This window comes from Phyllobates terribilis, unplaced genomic scaffold (genome assembly GCF_046119375.1).
Source record: "Phyllobates terribilis strain yellow unplaced genomic scaffold, ASM4611937v1 Scaffold_316__1_contigs__length_2197552, whole genome shotgun sequence".
NCBI classification, from domain to species: domain Eukaryota; kingdom Metazoa; phylum Chordata; class Amphibia; order Anura; family Dendrobatidae; genus Phyllobates; species Phyllobates terribilis.
The window spans coordinates 836,133-859,819 of NW_027363076.1; the positions used below are offsets into that span (position 1 = coordinate 836,133).

General features: G+C 44.5%; 1 long non-coding RNA gene across 1 annotated transcript; it reads right to left on the reverse strand.

The window, feature by feature from the left end:
- Positions 1–21,519: 21,519 nt before the first annotated feature.
- LOC141221111 (uncharacterized) lies at positions 21,520–23,135 on the reverse strand. The gene is made up of 3 exons (XR_012289186.1): positions 23,065–23,135; positions 22,473–22,655; positions 21,520–21,539 (listed from the first exon to the last, which is right to left on the reverse strand). It is a non-coding gene; the product is annotated as an uncharacterized lncRNA (long non-coding RNA).
- Between the last annotated feature and the right edge of the window lie 552 nt (positions 23,136–23,687).

Genomic DNA, 23,687 nt, shown 5'->3' on the forward strand with positions numbered 1-23,687 from the left:
CCTGATGACGTTGAGCCCTACTGCCAGCATAGTAAGGAGGTGTGCAGGATCCCTTCTGCGCAGTTAGAAAGCTTGTGGCATGACCAGACAAGCTTTGGGTGCAGGTGGAAGACTGAGAGGAGGTTGAGGAGGCAGAAGCAGTGGAGGAACTTTGACATAAAGAGGATTGACGCACAACTCGTGGGGACGGCAAGACTTGGACAGCAGCCCCTTGTCCTGCTGTCACCATAGTTACCCAGTGCCCAGTCAGCGACATGTAACGCCCCTGTCCATGCCTACTCGTCCAAGTGTCTGTGGTGAAATGCACCCTGTCACACACAGAGTTTCTCAAAGAAGCGGTGATGTTGTGTGCGACATGCTGGTGGAGCGCAGGCACACCTTTCTTTGAGAAGTAGTGCCGACTGGGCATCTGGTACTGGGGCACTGCGACGGACATAAGGTCTCGAAAATCCTCTGTGTCCACCAGGCGGAAAGGCAGCATTTCTGTAGCCAAGAACTTGCAGATGGTGAAATTCAACCTCTTAGCTTTCTCATGGCTAGGAGGAAATGGTCTTTTACTTGTCCACATCTGAGGGACCGAGGGCTGGCTATTGTGCTTAGACGGGGTTGATAAGGGTGTCCCCGGCAAACTGCCGGTCTGTGAGGAAGATGCAGGCGGACATGTTAGGTTGCCTTGATCCAAAGGTGGTGCTATCGATGTCGGACAGCGCTCAACACCAGCTGGTGTTACCACCTCCAAAGAAAATGATGACCTGCCAATCACGCTGGCTGTTGCGGGTAAAGAGGTGGCAGGTCTGCGCCCCAAAACAGGTGTGACTGCTGTCCCCCCAGTCACAGAGGATGAAGAGGCCGCGGATGCACAAGATATGGCAGACGGTGGTTGGCCCGGCCGGCTAGGCCGCATTGTAGCACACTGAGCTTCCCACTGCAACTTATGCTTCATGTCCATGTGCCGGTTCATGCATGAAGTACTCAAACTATGTATTTTTTGGCCTCTACTTAGCTTTTGCTGACAAATGTTACAGATAACACGAGTTGGGTCATCTTTATCGATCTGAAAAAATGCCCAGGCTATGCAAGGCTTAGCACCCATGCGACCTGAAGAGCCACCACGACTTGTGGTGAGAGACAGAGTTGTGTTTGAGGATGCAGTTGTTGACGTGCTTCCAGTACTACGTCTCTGTCCAGGAAGGCGCAACCTGACCTCGTCGTCACTAGCATCTTCCTCCACCTCCTCTGCTGACCTCATCTCTTGGCTGACTGTGGGTTGACAGTAAGTGGGATCTCCAACCTCATCATCATCACCCTGTGCGTTATCACACCCGTCGTCCTCAGAGCCAACCTGTTCCTGCCCTGACAAAAAACTAAAGTTGTCGCTCCAATCAGGTATTTGAGTCTTATCATCGTCTTCCTCATTGTCTCCACCAACAGGAGTTACAGTTTGGGAATGAGGGTCTACATTATGGTCAGAACCTTCTGCGTCTGGTCCTGGATCCGACTCATAAAGATTCTGGGCATCAGTGCAGATCATTTCCTCGTCTGGATTCACAGAAGCGCTGGAGTCGACCTCTGATTCCCAGGCTATAGTATGAGTAAACAGCTCTGCAGACTCAACCATCTGTTCTACCTCATACTCAGACGGGCAGCTGGAGATTTGGGAGCTGTGAGGAAGCAAGTGCGATTGGGGTGACACCTTTGAGGACTGGAGTATTTGTGATGTTGAAGTTGATGTGGAGGAGAGCCCACTTAAAGGAGCACTTGATATCCGTTGAAGCACCTGCTGTTTTTGTGCCTCATCTGGAATTTGTAGCGATTGGCGTGGCCGTAAGAAAGGGATCTTATCACATTGTCTGCTAAAAGAAGTAGACATTTTAGTTTGGCTGGAAGATGGTCTTTCTTCTGCAGATGTTACTGTTGCTTTAACACCTACCCCACGGACACAACCTTTTTTCCCCTTCCCAACACGCCTATTCCCCTTTCCACCAGCAGCAGGCCTTTTTCCACTCATTTTGGTGGTTAACTAATTAACAACTCTGGAGTTGTTTGCACAAAAAAACAATGGATGGGAACCGAGCAGAGCTGAGTGGCCAAACTGTGGTATTAGGCCAAAACTATTGGCTGGGTTAGATGCAGAAAAAAATTATATTCAATTTGCAACCTGATGGAGGTCAGTATAGATGGACTAATAGAGAAAGTCCCACACACTGCTAGAAGGCCAAATATTTTTTCAGAGCTAGATGCAGATAAAAATTATTTTTAATTTGCAACCTGATGGAGGTCAGTATAGATGGACTAATAGAGAAAGTCCCACACACTGCTAGAAGGCCAAATATTTTTTCAGAGGTAGATGCAGAAAAAAATATATTCAGTTTGCAACCTGATGGAGGTCTGTATAGATGGATTAATAGAACAAGTCCCACACACAGCTAGAAGCCCAATATTTTTTCAGAGGTAGATGCAGAAAAAAATATATTCAGTTTGCAACCTGATGGAGGTCAGTATAGATGGACTAATACAACAAGTCCCACACACAGCTAGAAGCCCAATATTTTTTCAGAGGTAGATGCATAAAAAAATATATTCAGTTTGCAACCTGATGGAGGTCTGTATAGATGGATTAATAGAACAAGTCCCACACACAGCTAGAAGCCCAATATTTTTTCAGAGGTAGATGCAGAAAAAAATATATTCAGTTTGCAACCTGATGGAGATCAGTATAGATGGACTAATACAACAAGTCCCACACACAGCTAGAAGCCCAATATTTTTTCAGAGGTAGATGCAGAAAAAAATATATTCAGTTTGCAACCTGATGGAGGTCTGTATAGATGGATTAATAGAACAAGTCCCACACACAGCTAGAAGCCCAATATTTTTTCAGAGGTAGATGCAGAAAAAAATATATTCAGTTTGCAACCTGATGGAGGTCAGTATAGATGGACTAATACAACAAGTCCCACACACAGCTAGAAGCCCAATATTTTTTCAGAGGCAGATGCAGAAAAAAATATATTCAGTTTGCAACCTGATGGAGGTCTGTATAGATGGATTAATAGAACAAGTCCCACACACAGCTAAAAGCCCAATATTTTTTCAGAGGTAGATGCAGAAAAAAATATATTCAGTTTGCAACCTGATGGAGGTCAGTATAGATGGACTAATACAACAAGTCCCACACACAGCTAGAAGCCCAATATTTTTTCAGAGGTAGATGCAGAAAAAAATATATTCAGTTTGCAACCTGATGGAGGTCTGTATAGATGGACTAATACAACAAGTCCCACACACAGCTAGAAGCCCAATATTTTTTCAGAGGTAGATACAGAAAAAAATATATTCAGTTTGCAACCTGATGGAGTTCAGTATAGATGGACTAATACAACAAGTCCCACACACAGCTAGAAGCCCAATATTTTTTCAGAGGTAGATGCAGAAAAAAATATATTCAGTTTGTAACCTGATGGAGGTCTGTATAGATGGATTAATAGAACAAGTCCCACACACAGCTAGAAGCCCAATATTTTTTCAGAGGTAGATGAAGAAAAAAATATATGCAGTTTGCAACCTGATGAAGGTCAGTATAGATGGACTAATACAACAAGTCCCACACACAGCTAGAAGCCCAATATTTTTTCAGAGCTAGATGCAGAAAAAAATTATATTCAATTTGCAACCTGATGGAGGTCAGTATAGATGGACTAATAGAATGATGCTATGCCCAAAAGATTTTACTTCACTAGGTGCAGTAAAAAAATTGGTATTCTATACACAGGTGGTATATCTTGCAACACAGATAGGCTACTCCACTGACTAACACACTCTGCAATAGGCCAAAAAGGATTAGCTTTGCTAGATTCAGCCAAATGCTGTGAAAAAAACTTGCACAGCACTGGCACAGACCTGCCTGGCAAAAACTGATAGGAACTGATGTAACCTAGTCCTGAAAAGGACTCCAATTACAATTAGTCTTTACTCCCACAATCTATCTATTTAAGAGCACAGACCTGCCTGATAAAAGTCGTAGGAAATGCTGTAACCTAGTCCTTAAAAGGACTGCAATCACAACTATTCCCTACTCCCAAGCTATCTGTAGATTTGTGCGAAAATTGGCTTGAAATTAACAAGGTATAGCGCACACAGCAACAGCGGTGCCGTCTAACACGCAGCTGCAGCAGTGAGAAAATGGTGGCGACGGGGAAAATGGCTTGGTCTTATAGGGCAAGGACATGTGACATACACTGCCAATGACACATGCCCTTGCTTGTGTGAAAAAAAGCACTTCGCTCCGTGTGTGCGCTGCTGATAGGCTGACAGATTGCACCTCCCCACTGTAAATGCGGGAAAGAGAAAAAAAAAATGGAGATCTTCATTGTTCCTGCAGAGATCCATCCCCTGCCCCTCCCCCCACCCCGCTGTACACTCAAACTGCGTATTAACATTAATTTTCATCATTACTGAGAAAAAATCCAGTTATGATTTTGGTGCACGAACAGTTATCGAACATAACCTCGAACAGCCGAATTTTTCTCAAATTGTTCGTGTTCGCCGAACGGCTCGAACACCGCCCAAAACAGCTCGAATTTGAGATTGGCGAACAGTTCGAGTAGAACAACGCTCATCTCTAGTTGCGACCCAAATAGTATCTCATAGGGTGACAGTTTGTGTTTCCCTATGGGGGTGGTGCGTATGTGATATAGTGCAATGGGAAGGAGCTCAGGCCACTGGGCCGTAGTCTCCTGCATCATTTTGGTCAATTGCCTTTTCAGTGTGCCATTCAATCTCTCCACCTTGCCACTTGACTGTGGATGGTAAGGAGTATGTAACGCCACTGTTGATCCGATCATGGTAAGTATTTCTTGATATACGCATGAGGAAAAGGTTGGTCCTTGATCACTTTCGATAACTTCTGGGACTCCATACCGGCAAACAACTTCAGAGACCAGCTTCTTGGCGGTGATAAAGCTGCAGCCTCTACCAATGTATCTTCAGTTGTGACAGCATATCCAGTATGAAGCCTGCCAGAGGTGTCAACATATCTGGATCCATCCGTATATAACGTAAGTTCTGGATCATCCAAGGGTACTTCCCCCACTAAAACAAGTGGAGTTGACTCTTTCCCCTCTCCTTCAGGTGCTGGTAGCAGGGTGGCCGGGTTGATGGTGGTGCACCGGTGTAACTTCACATTTTCTGGCAAAATCAACGAACACTGCAGCCACAGGTGTCTCTGTGTGGACACATGTTTAGGTTGCTGTAAAGCCAAAACAGCCACAATATCGTGTGGAGCATAAATGTGAGTCTCATGTCCAAGGATGATGTCCGCTGTCTTCTCAAGTAACTGCTGTGTGGCGTGAACCGCTCGTAGACAGCTGGGGGAGGCCCTGGCTACTGGGTCCAGATGCGCTGAGTAATAACCGACCGGGCGCTGGTTTGTACAGTGTCTCTACGTGAGTACCCCGGCTGCATGCCCTCCCGTCTCAGAGACATACAAATGGAAAGGTTGAGCATAGTCCGGATTTCCAAGGGCAGGGGCTGTCATCCTTGATTTTAGTTGCTCAAAGGCTTGTTGCAGCAGTTCTTGGTGGTCCTTGTTGTTTACATCAGCCAGAGTGTCTTCTTTTAATGCATCATATAGGGGTTGCATCAGACGTGAGGCGTCTGGGATCCATTGTCTGCAGTATGTGCATAGTCCAAGGAACCGTTGCAGCTCTATGGGATCTTTTGGGAATGGTAGCAGGTAGATGGCCATCTTTCTTTCTTCTGTGAGATGTCTGGCACCCTGAGTAAGGCAGTGGCCTAAGAAAACCACTTGATCGAGGCAAAACTGAAATTTCGAGGCTGAGTCTCGACAATTCAGTTTTGCCAGATGCTTAAGGAGGCTAACACTGGCCCTGATGGACATTTGCTCCGTGGGGGCACACAAGAGAAGATCATCCACGTATTGTAATAGTACTACCTCAGAGTTGTCCAGCTGCCACGGCAGCAGACAGCTAGACATGTTCTTTGCAAACTGATTAGGGCTATTCTGCGCACCCTGCAGCATCACCGTCCAAGTCAATTGCCTGCCCTGATATGTACAGTAAATGCAAACAGAAACTGACAGTCTTTGTGTAATGGAATGCTAAAAAAGGAGTTTGCTAAATCAATTACTGTAAACCAGGCTGCGGTAGATGGTATTTGTGAGAGAAGTGTATGTGGGTTAGGCACCACAGGAGTTTCCAAGACTTTCGCTGAATTTACTGCCCTCAAATCCTGCACCAATCGATAAGCGGGCGGCTGCCCCGGTTGGGATCTTTTCTTTACGGGGAACAATGGCGTATTGCACGGGGAGACGCAGGGGATTAGTGCCCTTTTCTCTAACAAGGTCTGGATTTGCTGGTGTAGACCTTGTTCTTGTGCATGTGTGAGCGGGTACTGGCGAACCTTGGGAAAGGGCGCTTCAGGCTTGAGGTACACCTGTATTGGTTCTACCGGCAATCTCCCAATGTCATCTGGGCCTTGTGACCACAGATGAGAAGGGATTTCCTCTATGTATGGAGCTAACCTGGGATCTTTTGGGAGATTTCCACTCGTATCTGATATGTTAATCATAACCGTGGGTAGCGCCCGTAAGATGCAGACCTCCTCTATGTGTGCATCAGAGTTTGGATTCTTTAAAGTAAGGATCATCTGACCATTGTCCTGGTATTGGATTCGGGATTGGAATTTAGACAAGAGGTCTGCCCCTAAAAGATTTACCGGGCAGGTCGGGGATATGACAAATTGTGCCATTACTTCTGGAAATGGGCCAATCGGAATAGGTTTGGTAAGAGTGTGTTTGTTAGGTCTGCCATCTACACCGATGAATATTAGATTGTCATTAGAAAATTGGACTGGAAGACCCTGGGGCAGTTCAGTGGATTTTAAAATGGAGTTGGCCCCCCCAGTGTCTACCATGAACTTCACCGGATTCCTTCCTACTGGGAGAACTACAGATGAACAGAGCCCGGGGGTGGTTATGGGCATCACGATGGCAGACTCTGGTTGGCCTCCATTTCAGAATGGTCGGTCCTGGGGGACATTTTCTCGTGAGTCTCGTGGGCCGGGCGTCCTATTTCTAGATAGGGGGGCTTGGGTGGTGCACTGGCTGGCAGGGGTGTGACAGTCCCTTTGGAAGCGTCCTGCCCGGTCACACCTCCAACACAGAAGACGGGAATTCGTTACTGCTCTTCTCCCGGGATACATTACTCGCTGATCAGGTACTGTCATGGGGTAATAGTGGGGCTGTAAGGGAGGATACTGGGGGGACAAGGGGGGATACTGTGCTACGGGTACTGTGGGTGCCGCAACTGCCACTGCAGCGGGTTTGGATTTAGACTTAGCCACAGAAGCGGTCCGGGCGACACTCTTCTGGAAGCTTTTTGCTACTTTTAGGGCATCTCCTGGGGTGGCTGACTCAACATCTGGCCATACAGCCAATATCACGTCCTTGATTTCAGTACGTAAACCCTGGATTATGGCGGACACTAACAGCTGGCAATGAGTTTTAGTATGTAAGGAGAACCCAAGGTCCTTATAGACCTGCAAAAGGCGCTCATAAAACTTCTCAACCGACTCTCCCTTCTCTTGAGTGACATCTGTGAGGGTGGTGGATTGATCAGCCAGCTTATCCTGAGCCCATATTTTAAGGGCTCGACAGAAGTCAATCCCACTCTCATACGTATTGGAGTCTAATGCTCTGTTATATGGGATAGCAGTCTCTATCATCGGATAATATCCTTCACCGGCTTTTACACGAAGCAGGTGTAAAAGATTTTGCCTTGTTGTTGAATATATCTCTCTATTTGTGGCCATGCCCCTGTAAAAAGCCATGGGGGAATGTTCGGGATCCGGGAGACGATTACACAGAGTATCCGTCTGTGCTGGGGTAAACGGGGTATATTTGGGTGGGCTGGTATTCTGGTCCGCTTCCTCCATTTCCTCCAACTTTGTGAGAGGGGGTGGAGGTGGAGGGAAATCAGGGGGAGGGGGGAGATCAGCATGAGTACTGATTGATGGGAGATCTCGGAGGTAGGGAAGCGCTGGGGGAGACCAGATATCGGATCTGATCGTGGGTTTGATTAGTTGAGCGGCATAATCGACTAGATCCCTGTCGATGGCCAAGAGTCTTATCTCTCTCAATTTAGTTGGATGCGTGGCAATGTATTGTTTTATAGTCTCGACTATTATTTTGACCGCATCCTGTTTTGGATATCCAAAGATACCAGTGGAAATAAATGGCAGGGCTAGGGTTGGGACCGCATGAAGCTGTGATGCGTATGCTATGGTGTTCTGAACTGTTTCTGTAAGCAGGTGTTGTGACCTGGGTACATCTAGGGGATCATATCTTGGTCCCGCCGCATGTATAACATACTGACATGATAGCTGTCCGGCTCTTGTAGCCATCACCTCTCCTTCTCTTAACGGACCGTTGTCACGGATGTGATCGTTGGATGCAATCTGTATTGCAGGTCCCCCAAGACGACACATTTCTGCAGCTAGCCCCCCCCCCCACGCTGTAGTCTCGTATTTGCTGCATTTACAATGATCCCAACTTGCTGTTGCGGTATGCTCCCTATGCCTATTCTCAGTATAGTGGAGAATTCCGAAGGACCATTCAGTAAAACAGACGTCAACTCCTGGTACTTGTGTCCATGTTCTATTTCCCCAGTTTGGGAGAGGGTGAATAGGGTAGAATTCGAAGGACCCTGGGTCTCCCCGAATGGAGTGTGGACCATGGCGGGGGCAGGTGGGGGCAATGGTTTATAATACCCACCGTCATCGTTAAGTAATGGGAAGGCTGGTGCTGCAGCATCGGGTCTGCGTGCTCCACAATTATAGCACGTCTTGCGCCATCCTGGATTAGTGGCCCAACACACATTACAAAGCCAGCCATCTGGGTTATATGATGGTGGCTGGCCACCAATGGGAAGTGCAGGGTATTTACTCTTCTTAGGTAAAAATTGCTCAGTTTCCGGATTGAGGGGCTGGGGTACGGCTACATTTGTGGGGGTATGGGATGCTTCTTTAGGGGCTTCAGATTCGGTTTGTGGACACATAAGTCGGGAAGGGGAACCTACTTCCTCCTCTATCTTGTCCCCATCAGCTTCATTTTGTAGCACAAAACAGCCAGTCATCGTTACAGTGCTAGATAATTTTCCCTTCTTTACATAAAGATAAATGAAATAACCAGGCTTCATCTCCTCCTCTATTTCAACATATCCTTCATCACAAATCTCATGTGCAACTTTCCTAAACTTTTCAGCAACTTCCAATAATCCACAGTCAACTAATCTACCCCTTTTCTGCCAGATGCCTTCATCCCACAATGTAGGATGAAGTTTCCCTTCCACGGGAAAGTTTAACACCTTAAACACTTTTGGTGCATTCGTAAATGACTTTTTCCCCTCTCGTCCGACCATGATGGTCATCACATCCTCTCCCTCCTGCGGGAGAGACACTCTTTCTGCTCCACGGAAACATTGATTAATCACTGCACTGCTGCCTTTCAACTGACAAAAGATCCTTGATTTGTGCACAGTACGAGTCCGGCCGGCCTCAGCTGCTGTTTCATTGACTTCACCCCTCCCATTTAGGGAGTCACATACGGCCAAGATGAAAGGAGGAGAGCTCTCGTCCACAGCTCTCCGGACACTAGATATAGTTATATCTGTGTGTGTGTCCTACCCAATCTTCGATCACCTGCCGCAACTGAACCTAACAGTGTTCAGTCTCCTAAGGATCTTTGTCAGAAGTTAAGGAAGATTCATACAATATTCACTTGTCAATCCGAGGTGGTATTGTTTTAAAAGTTATCAATATCAGACCCCTAATGGGACTACAACCCTATAGTCTCACCTCTGACTATATCCAACCAGGACGTAAAAGTAATCCCCCAATCATTAGAATATCTTATATTAATTCTAATGATTGGGGGATTACTTTTACTCCTATAATAGGGAAAGATTTTATTAACTTTTTAGATATCACCATCTCTCATCAGGGACAACATGTAATTACTAAAACTTTTTTTAAAGATGTGGATGCCAATAGTTATATCCATTTTTCCAGCGGTCACTATAAAAAGTGGCTTGAAAATGTCCCTTTTAATCAGTTTCAACGGATAAAACGTAACTGCAGTAATGAGGTTGATTTTGAATTACAAGCCAATATCCTGCATGAGCGTTTTCATAGGCAAAGTTACCCCAAAGGGCTTATCAAGCGCGCTTATCAGAAAACTAGGAACGTATCACAAAAACAGTGCATCCAGCCCAAAACTGTCCCACAGGCTAGTGCAGGTGATGAGTTTAATTGTAATTTGATCACAACTTTTAATTCAGCACATGAGTCCATTCGGAACTCACTGCACAAACATTGGCACATTCTTCTAAAAGATCCAATTCTGTGTTCTCTCATTCCTAAACAGCCTAAGGTTACCTTCAGACGAGCCCTTACGCTGAGAAACATCCTAGCCCCCAACCGCCTGAAACACACTACCTCCAATGGTACATGCATCAATAAACGTTCACAAAGAAATGGGAGTTTCAAATGCTTTTCGAGACAATGCCTTTGTTGCAACAGCATTAAACACAATACCCAAACTTTTAAATCTAACCATACAGGTGAAGTTTTTACTATCAAGTCAAATATGAGCTGTCAATCTCGTTTCATTATATACCTCATAGAATGCCAATGTGGCCTGCAGTACGTGGGCAGGACCACCCAGACACTACACCGAAAGCTTAACTCTCATCGGTCCAATATTGTAAAAGGTTTCATGAAGCATGGTTTATCCCGGCATTGCGCATTGGTGCACGGTAAGAATGCCACAGGCATTTCTATCACACCAATTGAATCCATTTCCCTTTATCTCCCAAACCCTATGGAAACCTTGAAGAGGAAAGAAATATATTGGATATACGGGATCAGCACCCTTAAACCCTATGGACTCAATGAAATTACTGAGATTTTTATTTAATTATTTATTTTATTCTAGTTTTAGCTCTGCACAGTCGTTGCATAGGGCCACAGATCCTTTTTTTATGTATTTTCTTTGGTACTTTTTCTGATTGTTATTTTAATATAATTTCTATTAATATCCCCATTTTTTATTCTATATCACAATGTGTTTTATCCTAAATAATCAATATACACATGATCTTGGATTCAATTTATCCATTCTTGAAAATTAATTTTTGATTTTTTTTTTTTTAGTTATTCCCTCCTTGTATTTATGAAAATTATTATCCCCATTTCATTTTTCATCCCCCTTTTTTAACTCTCCTGCACTCCAAACCGCAGTCTTTACAACATTTTTGTCCTTTTTATTCATTTATAAGTATAGTTCCTTTTCTGTATCACCTTCACCTCATCCACCAGATGGCTCCTCTGTTAAATGTTGCCCTTCTGATGTCCATACACTGCCAAATCCCAGGTTCTAATCACATTTCTCCTACACTCCAATCGCTTCTCCTCCACAATTTGTCTTTTATGTATGTGGTGTCATTTATATGTGCATTTCCCCTCTTTCCTTTGCCCCCTTTCCCACATTTGCCTGGGTGGTTCACCTGTTAAATATTCACTCACTGGTGTCTATTCACTGCCCCATCTTGGGTTCTTATCCCACTTCACCCACATTGTAATCATTTAACTGTTTACATTTTATCAGTATTAAGGATGGTCCTTTTTTTTTTTTCCCCCAACTTTAATTTATTCAAAATTGCAAGTTGAACGTCCCTCCCCTTCCTAATTTTCCTATTGGTTTAGGTGTTCTTGTGGGTGTTCCCTATGTAACTGGCATCCATTTTAGGCCTTTAAAAACCCATCCATTCTCATGCTGTACACATTTGTTTTTTATTACTTGAAAAAGACGTTGATGCGGCATTGAAACGCGTTGTTAATAAAAAGCCTTTATCATCATCATCATCATCATCATCATCTCTGAAGAATTGATTCACTTCAGCAGCGCAGCCCACCTACGTGTTTATCCAACTGGATCCAATATCTCCTGGAGGATTCATCTTCCAGCCACGGGGCAGCAGCAGCTGGTTTTCTTCATGCCTTCATAGGAGTTGTGCCTGTCACAACTCCATCAGGTGAGTGTAACCAGGACTCTCCTACTCTCCCCCCATAGGGTATCACCCTATTGTGCGCTCTGTTTCCCACATTTAGATCTCCATATAATAATAGCATGATTAGCTGAACAGTTAGACAATGTGGCTCAGAGGATGAAACCAGTTTTGTCCCTTTTCATGAGCATTGACAATTATTGATGAGCGAACATGCTCGCCACTGCTCTGTGCTTGCCCGAGCATCACTGTGCTCGACAAGCTCAGCGCTTGGCGAGTATTTCCGGGGTTGCTTGGTGGGAGCTCGGGTCCCCTCCCTGCATGTTTGGCGCTATTTAGAGAGCCAATAAACATGCAGGGATTGTCTGCCATGCACTGTGATGCCGTAGCCATGTTGGTTGTGGCATTACAGTGTTTGGCTGGCTGCACAGCGTCATCAGGTGTATATAAGACCTGGCACCGCCATGCTCATCCCAGTCACTCCGGAATCAGGCAGAGTAGGAAGAGGTGCTGCTGAGCTAGGGAGAGATTTGCTTGTTTATGTTAGTATAGGTATTCCACAACAGATATATATATATCCATCTGGACTAACAGTCCTTCTGAGGACTAATCCAGCTGCATATATCCAGTGGTGATAGCAGGAGTTAGGCAGGCAGTGTATGTGACAGACAGCAGTGCATATAGTGCAAGAGGGTCCATTGAATGTTCCTGTTGCTGCTGTTCTTACAGATATTTGAAGACATAGCCCAAGATATCAGGGGCCAGGGAAAAAAAATGTTATCTTAATTCTGGTTATTTGCTTAAAAAGCAATCCACAGTACACCATTTTTCTGCTCCATTTGCTTGTTCTCACTGCAGAATAAAGCCAGATCTGTTCCATGTTTCAGCGATAAAAATCCAGAAATTTAAACTGAACGTGGAAAATATTGGGGCCCATTCTGCTGTATGGAGGACTGTGTAGGGGCCCATTCTGCTGTATGGAGGACTGTGTAGGGGCCCATTCTGCTGTATGGAGGACTGTGTAGGGGCCCATTCTGCTGTATGGAGGACTGTGTAGGGGCCCATTCTGCTGTATGGAGGACTGTGTAGGGGCCCATTCTGCTGTATGGAGGACTGTGTAGGGGCCCATTCTGCTGTATGGAGGACTATGTTGGGGCCCATTCTGCTGTATGGAGGACATGTGGGGCAAACAATCAGCAGATTTGGGTTCCAGTATCATCTCTATGCTGACGACACCCAATTATACACTTCTTCCCCTGACATCACCCCTACCCTAATACAAAATACCAAGGATTGTTTGTCTGCTGTGTCTAACATCATGTCCTCCCTCTATCTTAAACTGAATCTCTCCAAAACTGAACTTCTTGTGTTTCCCCCCTCTACTAACCTAACTCTACCTAACATCGAAATTACCTTGAAAGGTTCAACCATAACTCCCAAGCAGCATGCCCGCTGCCTTGGGGTCATATTCGATACTAACCTTTCCTTTACTCCCTATATCCGATCACTCACTCGCTCTTGTCACCTGCATCTTAAAAACATCTCCAGAATCCGATCTTTTTTCACTATTGAAACTGCTAAAACTCTTACTGTCGCTCTTATTCACTCTCGTCTGGACTACTGCAACTCTCTTCTGATCGGTCTCCCTCTTACCAAAATTTCCCCTGTCCAATCTGTCCTGAATGCGGCAGCCAGGGTCGTATTTCTGTCCAGCCGCTTCACCGATGCCTCCACCTTGTGCCAGTCATTACACTGGTTACCCATTCGCTATAGGGTCCAATATAAACTCATTGCTCTCACCCACAAAGCTCTCCACAATTCTGCACCACCTTATATCTCCTCTCTCATCTCAGTCTATCGTCCTACACGTGCCCTCCGTTCCACAAATGACCTAAGACTAACATCCCCCATAATCCGAACCTCGCACCTCCGTCTCCAAGACTTCTCTCCTGCTGCGCCAGTTCTCTGGAATGCTCTACCCCAGACGATCCGATTGATGCCTAGCCCCTATGTCTTCAAGCGCGCTTTAAAAACCCATCTCTTTAAACAAGCCTACCATCTCAAATACCCAGTAAACTAACTTTTTCCTGTTCCCTCCTAAATACTATTCAGAATCTGCTCCCTACTGTTCATCTGTCTCTACACCCTCCATGCACACGATAACTGCGCTAGGTAATTGAGTATTGCACTTGAACATACAGGCTGATGACCGGATCATACAGCTTTATATGATAAACCCGACTTATTATAATTGCCAGACCTGAAATAACAAGCACTGTCCACCTATTGTGTTCCCCCATTTCCTTGTAGAATGTAAGCTTGCGAGCAGGGACCTCACTCCTGATGTAACTGTTTAAACTGTCTCATCTTGTATTGAATTTATTGTTTGTAAATGTCCCCGCTTAATTGTAAAGTGCTGCGGAATATGCTGGCGCTATATAAATAAAAATTATTATTATACTGTATGGAGGACTATGTGGGACCCAATTTTCTGTATGGAGGGCTATGTGGGGCCCATTATACTGTATGGAGGGCTATGTGGGGCCCATTATTCTGTATGGAGGACTATGTGGGGCCCATTATTCTGTATGGAGGACTATGTAGAGCCTATTCTGTATGGAGGATAATGTGGGGCCCATTATTCTGTATGGAGGGCTATGTGGGGCCCATTATTCTGTATGGAGGACTATGTGGGGCCCATTATTCTGTATGGAGGACTATGTAGAGCCTATTCTGTATGGAGGATAATGTGGGGCCCGTTATACTGTATAGGGGACTATGTGGGGCTCATTATTCTGTATAGGGGACTATGTAGGCCCTATTATACTGTATGGAGGTCTATGTGGGGACCATTATACTGTAGGCAGGTCTATGTGGGGACCATTATACTGTAGGCAGGTCTATGTGGGGCCCATTATTCTGTATGGAGGACTATGTACGGCCCATTACTCTGTATGGAGTAGTATGTGGGGCCCATTATTATGTATGGAGTAGTATGTGGGGCCCATTATTATGTATGGAGTAGTATGTGGGGCCCATTATTATGTATGGAGTAGTATGTGGGGACCATTATTCTGTATGGAGTAGTATGTGGGGACCATTATTCTGTATGGAGTAGTATGTGGGACCCATTATTCTGTATGGAGGACTATGTGGGGCCATTATTCTGTATGGAGGACTATGTGGGGCCATTATTCTGTATGGAGGACTATGTGGGGCCATTATTCTGTATGGAGGACTGTGTGGGGCCCATTCTACTGTGCGGAGGACTGTGTGGGGCCCATTCTACTGTGCGGAGGACTGTGTGGGGCCCATTCTACTGTGTGGGGCCCATTCTACTGTGTGGAGGACTGTGTGGGGCCCTTAAGCCATTGGACACACTCCACAAGGTCCCAGAGTTCCAATTTTCATTTGGAAATCAAGGTCCCAGAGTCTGGAGGAAGAGTGGAGAGGCCACAATCCAAGCTGCTTGAAGTCTAGTGTGAAGTTTCCACAATCAGTGATGGTTTGGGGGGCCATGTCATCTGCTGGTGTAGGTCCACTGTGTTTTATCAACACCAATGTCAGCGCAGCCATCTACCAGGAAATTTTAGAGCACTTCATGCTTCCCTCTGCCGACAAGCTTTTTGGAGCTGGAAATGTCATTCTCCAGCAGGACTTGGCACCTGTCCACACTGCCAAAAGTACCAATACCTGGTTTACACACAACAGTATCACTGTGCTTGATTGGCCAGAAAACTCGCCTGACCTTAACCCCATAGAGAATCTATGGGATATTGTCGAGAGGAAGATGAGAGACACCAGACCCAACAATGCAGACGAGCTGAAGGCTGCTATCAAAGCAACCTAGGCTTCCATAACACCTCAGCAGTGCCACAGTCTGATCGCCTCCATGCCACGCCGCGTTGATGCAGTAATTGATGCAAAAGGAGCCTCGACCAAGTATTGAGGGCATTTACTGAACATACATTTCAGTAGGCCAACATTTCGGATTTTAAAATAATTTTTAAAGCTGTTATAAAGTATTCTAATTTACTGAGATAATAATTTTTGTGTTTTCATTGACTGTAAGCCATAATCCTCAACATTAACCCCTTTACCCCCCAAAGTGGTTTGCACGTTACTGACCAGGCCAATTTTTACAATTCTGACCACTGTCACTTTATGAGGTAATTACTCTGAAGCGCTTCAACGGATCCCCCTGATTCGGAGATTATTTTTTCGTGACATATTGTACTTCATGATTGTGGTAAAATTTCTTCGATATCACTTGCGTTTGTGAAAAAAAAACGGAAATTTGGCGAAAATTTTGAAAATTTTGCAATTTTCAAAATTTGAATTTTTATGCCCTTAAATCAGAGAGATATGTCACACAAAATAGTTAATACATAACATTTCCAACATGTCTACTTTACATCAGCACAATTTTGGAACCAAAATTTTTATTTTTTTTTTATTTTTACTAGGGAGCTATAAGGGTTAAAAGTTGACCAACGATTTCTCATTTTTCCAACAAAATTTACAAAACAATTTTTTTTTATTTTTGTATTTTTTTTAGGGACCACATCACATTTGAAGTGACTTTGAGGGGTCTTTATGACAGAAAATACCTAAAAGTGACACCATTCTAAAAACTGCTCCCCTCAAAGTGCTCAAAACCACATTCAAGAACTTTATTAACCCTTCAGGTGCTTCACAGGAATTTTTGGATTGTGGAAGCTAAAAATGAACATTTAACTTTTTTCACAAAAATGTTACTTTAGACCCAATTTTTTTAATTTTGCAGGGGTAACGGGAAAAAATGGACCCCAAAATTTGATGTGCAATTTCTCCTGAGCACGCTGATACTCCATAAGTGGGGAAAAACCACTGTTTGGGCGCACGGCAGGGTTAGGAAGGGAAGGAGCGCCATTGACTTTTTGATTGTAAAATTTGCTTGAATAATTAGCGGACGCCATGTTGCGTTTGGAGAGCCCCTGATGTGCCTAAACAGTGGAAACCCCCCACAAGTGATGCCATTTTGAAAACTAGACCCCTCAGGGAACTTATCTAGATGTGTGGTGAGCACCCTGAACCCCCAAGTGTTTTACAGAAGTTTATAACATGAAGCCGTGAAAATAAAATAAAAAAAACTTTTTCCACAAAAAGATGTTTTAACCCCAATTTTTTTTTTTTTATTTTCACAAGGGTAAGAGGAGAAAATGGACCCCAAAAACTTTTGTGCAATTTCTCCTGAGTACGCCAATACCCCATATATGGGGAAAATAATGTTTGGGCGCACAGCAGAGTTCAGAAGGGAAGGAAGGAGCACTGTGTGACTTTTTGAATGCAAAATTGGCTGGAATCGAGAGCGAACGTTTGGAGAGCCCCTGATGTGCCTAAATAGTGGAAACCCTACCACAAGTGACCCCATTTTGGAAACTACACCCCTCAAGGATTATAACAAGGGGTATAGTGAACATTTTGAACCCAGAGGTACGACACAGAATTTGATAACATTAGGTCATCATATTGAATAAGTTGTCATTATTCTTGAGTGCAAGTGCTCGCTACTTGAGTTTGCATCGGGTACTCAGGTATGCACCATGTATCGCAGGTGCTCGAGTGACATGCTCGAGTGCCCGCCTGCATGTTTCACGGTTATTAGACACCCAAAAAAAAAACATGCGGGGGATGGCTCGTGCATGGCAGGCAATCCCTGCAAAGTTTTTTTGGCGGCGACGCATATGGGGCGGAGACTCGAGCACCCACGATACTCAATGCATACCCGAGCACCCGATGCAAACTCAAATAGCGAGCACTTGCGCTCAACACTAGTCGCCATATCGTCATCTTTTTTTTACTTTTGAAAAAAATCCCAAACCCAACCCTAATCCTAGAGTTTATTTTTTACGCCGTTCCTAGTGTGGTATAAGTGATTAGACGACTTTATTATTTGGGTCAGTGCGATTACAGAGAAACCAGAATCATATCGGTTTTTATGATTGACAGCTGTCACACACTAAAAGACGCATTTTCTTGTAAAATCTAGTTTTTGCTTCGTCATATTTTGAGAGCTATAATTTTTCCATATTTTGGCTGACAGTCATGTGATGGCTTGTTTTTTTGCGGGACAAGTTGACGTTTTTATTGGTACCATTTTCGGGCATGTGACATTTTTTGATCGCTTTCTATTCCGATTTTTGGGAGGCAGAATAAACAACCAACAATTCAGGATTTTTTTTATTCTGCTCCACGTGTGGTAAAATTAATAAGGTTATTCTTCGGGTCAGTACATTTACAGCGGTACCACATTTATATCGTTCTGCTATGTTTTGGAGTTTTTACACAATAAAAGCTATTTTATGCAAAAAAATATTTTTTTGCATCGCTTTATTCTGAGAGCTATAACTTTTTAATTTTTCAGCTGTATGTTTTTTTGCTTCGTTTATTTATTTTTTTTACAATAAAGGGGTTAACTAGTGGGACAGTTATAGGTCAGCTCGTTACGGACGTGGTGATACCAAATATGTGTACTTTTATTGTTTAGTTTTTTTCAGAATATTTATTGATGGGTACATTATATTTTTATTTTTACAATTTTGTTTTTTTGTTTTTTTTTTTCATTTTGTAACACTTTTTTTACTTCCATTCTTTGTCCCACTATGGGACTTTCACTTTTTTTATTCTGATCGCGTGTGTAGTATAGGGATGGAGAACCATCCCTGTGCTATACAGGCTGTCAGCACTGCAGACACAGAAGATACTTTGGTCATGCACTGCGCATGACCAAAGTATCTTTCTGCTGTCTGGTGACCCAGCTTTAAATGGGTTAACAGAAATAAAACACCTGAAATAGATCACTGTTTGTAATGACTCTATATAAAATATGAGCTCCACTTTTTGTATTGAAGAGCGGAAATAAATTAACTTTTTGATGATATTCTAGTTTAGTGAGATGCACCTGTATTTGAGCAGTTTGAGAATGAATGCTCAAAGCAGCAGGCAGAAAGTCACTATTAAGTGGGTGAAAGAAGCATATCACTGTAATAATACATTGCTCAAAAAAATAAAGGGAACACAAATAACATCCTAGATCTGAATGAATGAAATATTCTCATTGAATACTTTGTTCTTACAAAGTTGAATGTACTGACAACAAAATCACACAAAAATCATCAATGGAAATCAAATTTATTAACCAATGGAGGCCTGGATTTTGAGTCACCCCCAAAATTAAAGTGGAAAAACACTACAGGCTGATCCAACTTTGATGTAATGTTCTTAAAACAAGTCAAAATGAGGCTCAGTATTGTGTGTGGCTTCCACGTGCCTGTATGACCTCCCTACAACGCCTGGGCATGCTCCTGATGAGGTTGTGGATGGTCTCCTGTGGGATCTCCTCCCAGACCTGGACTAAAGCATCCGCCAACTCCTGGACAGTCTGTGGTGCAACGTGACGTTGGTGGATGGAGCGAGACATGATGTCCCAGATGCGCTCAATCGGATTCAGCTCTGGAGAACGGGCGGGCCAGTCCATAGCTTCAATGCCTTCATCTTGCAGGAACTGCTGACACACTCCAGCCACATGAGGTCTGGCATTGTCCTGCATTAGGAGGAACACAGGACCAACCGAACCAGCATATGGTCTCACAAGGGGTCTGAGGATGTCATCTCGGTACCTAATGGCGGTCAGTCTACCTCTGGCGAGCACAAGGAGGGCTGTGCAGCCCTCCAAAGAAATGCCACCCCACACCATTACTGATCCACTGCCAAACCGGTTATGCTGAAGGATGTTGCAGGCAGCAGATCGCTCTCCACGGCGTCTCCAGACTGTCACGTCTGTCACACGTGCTCAGTGTGAACCTGCTTTCATCTGTGAAGAGCACAGGGCGCCAGTGGCGACTTTGCCAATCCTGGTGTTCTGTGGCAAATGCCAAGCGTCCTGCACGGTGTTGGGCTGTGAGCACAACCCCCCATCTGTGGACGTCGGGCCCTCATACCACCCTCATGGAGTCGGTTTCTAACAGTTTGTGCAGACACATGCACATTTGTGGCCTGCTGGAGGTCATTTTGCAGGGCTCTGGCAGTGCTCCTCCTGTTCCTCCTTGCACAAAGGTGGAGGTAGCGGTCCTGCTGCTGGGTTGTTGTCCTCCTAAGGCCCCCTCCACGTGTCCTGGTGTACTGGCCTGTCTCCTGGTAGCGCCTACAGCCTCTGGACACTACGCTGACAGACACAGCAAACCTTCTTGCCACAGCTCGCATTGATGTGCCATCCTGGATGAGCCGCACTAACTGAGCAACTTCTGTTAGTTATAGAGTCCGTCTCATGCTACCAGGAGTGTGAAGGCACAACCAACATTCAAAAGTGACCAAAACATCAGCCAGAAAGCATTGGTACTGAGATGTGGTCTGTGGTCCCCACCTGCATAACCACTCCTTTATTGAGTGTGTCTTGATAATTGCCAATAATTTCCATCTATTGTCTATTCCATTTGCACAACAGCATGTGAAATTGATTGTCAATCAGTGTTGCTTCCTAAGTGGACAGTTTGATTTCACAGAAGTTTGCTCAAAAAAATAAAGGGAACACTTAAACAGAATATAACTCCAAGTAAATCAGTGTATATATTACCAAGTTTTTTCTTTTTTAATCTTCACTAGTACTGTTAATTTATGAGGAAATAAATTAGTATTTAAATTTGTGGCTTCATCTCTTAAATCCATTTTAGTCCACCTTGACAAACTTACTTAATTCATTTTCTATTTCCACAGTCAAATTGTTTGCATCGACAATCACTTTATACTCGGGTGCTGCTTCCACAGGTCCCATAACTAGGAGTCAGAAAATAAATCACAATAATGCAAAGATATAAAACAATCGTTATATCAGAATGTAATTCAATCTGAACAGGAAGCGACAGCAAGTCTTAATATGCCATCACATCTGGAGAGGAATAAACTTCGGTATAATCTTATATCCCCCTCCTAATACAACACAGGCTAAGAATAAACGAGTTTTGTCGGCTTCTTCTGCAGGATCCCGGCCTCCTGCTTGATGACAGTTTGAGCCAATATCATCGCACTGCATGCACGAACTGTGTGCGCCAAGATGCTGCAAGGAGAAGCAGCTTTACCTCTGCAGCTTCAGAAAAGCGCAGTCACTGAATGTGGCAGACTACAGTAATCAGGCCAGCTCCAGAGGAGCGATTACAGGCTCTATAGAACAGAGTTTGAAAGTACTGCACACCATGTCTATGAGACCGGCCACCAATGACATTGCAGCAGTGGCCAGTAACCAAAATAATTCCTCTGTCCTTGAGAATGAAGAGCATCTTTAATAAGCAGGTTGCAAACTTGCTCGCTTTTACAAGAGCTTTGCAATGGTAGCCACTTATGATGGTGCTGAACTATACCTTCAGAAGCTTTTGGTTGTTTTTTGACATACTCTTCGATCTTGTCAAGAATGTCTGAAAACTAAAAAATATATATATTAATAAAATTACTCTTTTTTTTTTTTTTTTTTTCTTTTGTTATGCAGTGAACGGATGTAGAAGTTGGTGCTCAATAAATAGGTTTTCTGCACAATGCACAGTTGAACAGAGGAACTGTCTAAGATCCCCGACCTTAGTCTTATACTTACCAGCTGCCATCTTCACCTTTTATCGGTGCAGCTCCAGCCTCGTGGTGTGGATATTGTGACTGCAACTTCTGACCGACCAAAAGTCAGAGGTAACGATAACAAAGGGTCAATGTAAGAATATGAGAGCCAGAAGAAGGCTCTCAGACTTACTTGAAAAGTGACCCGTGGCTTGCCCAGCAAACACTGGAGCGATCCGGCAAGTCACAAACTGCAGGAGACGGACCGAAGAGGCGAAAATAGGTGAGATGTCAGCAGGTAAATATAAGACTAAGGCAGGGACCTTAGACCAGAAGCACCACTCCAGTGATAAAAACAACAAAAACACGCTGGAGTGGTGCTTTAACATAACGTAGAGCAGCATCTCAAACTACCACTTCCCAGTTATGTCCACTGGAGGGACGAGGCAGTCTGTAATTCATGGTGACATCTATTTTTCATGCCCCAGATCTGACAAAGTGAGCAGAGCTTGTGCAAGATGGACTGGTCAAATTCTTGTCTACTCCACAAATCTAATTCCAGCACAAGCACAGAGAGGTGCAGACCACAACGCGCCTTGCCTGATCCATTGCGTGTGCCTATTAATCAGGAGCGTCTGTTCCCACTCGCCCCCTGACCAACACCAGCGAGAGACTCGCCGACCATTGTTCTGAGGCTACTTAGTGTCTGAATATTGTTTGTGATGGTGACCAAGAGCAAAAATGGAGAAAAATTAGGATGTGGAGTGCCGGGAGATGTGACAAGAGTTTTTCGGGTTTTCTGACACTCACCTGTCTGCTGTCCCATAACTTTGCTATACTTTTCACTGACTCAGCGTTAATATCCACCTGCATCTCCTCCTGCACTTCCTCAATGGTCTCCAAGTCATCCTCGTCTATTAAGTTGTCCTCTTCTTCCTCTGCGGCCTCCTCCAGGTCAGCCAGCAACTCGTCTGCCAGAGACATGTCTTATCCCTGCGGGAAAAGGCAAATTCATAGCAGGATTGTGCTTTATAGAAGTAATTCACTCATAGAAAACGCTATATCCTCATTGACATAAATGTAGTAATACATCAGTCACCAGATAATACAGCTTTATGTTACATAGAAACCCTATAACCAGCATGGCGGCGGCACCGCCGCACACGTCCTATAACCAGCGCGGCGCCGCCGCACACGTCCTATAACCAGCGCGGCACCCCCGCACACGTCCTATAACCAGCGCGGCACCCCCGCACACGTCCTATAACCAGCGCGGCACCCCCGCACACGTCCTATAAACAGCGCGGCACCACCGCACACCACCAGCCAAGTACGCCCTACATTCTGCCATGCTAACACTCTGGGCACATATCCCACCCGCAGACATCAGCGCAGCATTTACCAAGTGCAAGAAGCCTGGTTAAAGGTGTCAGAAAGTTGTCGCACTTCTCTTCAACTATAACCGGAAGTTGTGGTGCAAAAGTACAGCGTCACTGCAGCGACAGCTTCCGGAATGCTATCTGGTTTTCCGATTGGTCCGCAAATGCGCATGCGTACCCACACGAACGCTAAGCATGATTTCATTGGTCGATCAGCTGATGTTTTTTTCTCCTTTTTGTATAGTGTAACTTTATTTGTATACACCAGTCGTAGTGTTCATATCACGCTGCGCTTGGGAAGAAGGACAGACAATGTGAACAGGTAGGTGCGGAGGAGGAGGACATGGTCTTGTCCTGTGATGTCAGGGTAATGTGTGGAGGTGGATTCTACCTATGAGGCTGCTCGTGTATATCGCAGGGACTTGTGTCAGGTTGCGCAGTAGTGCCCTCCCCGGTGTAAAAGCAGACAGATCTGACACTGGTGCAGCATGTGTGAGCCCATAAATATGTATTTTTGGATTGTAGCACTTGGAGAGTAAGGGTAGATCCGTACAGGATGGATATGATAACGATTCTCCGCATTGATCTGTACAGGTAAAAATGTTATCAAATTCTGTGTCATACCTCTGGGTTCAAAATATTCACT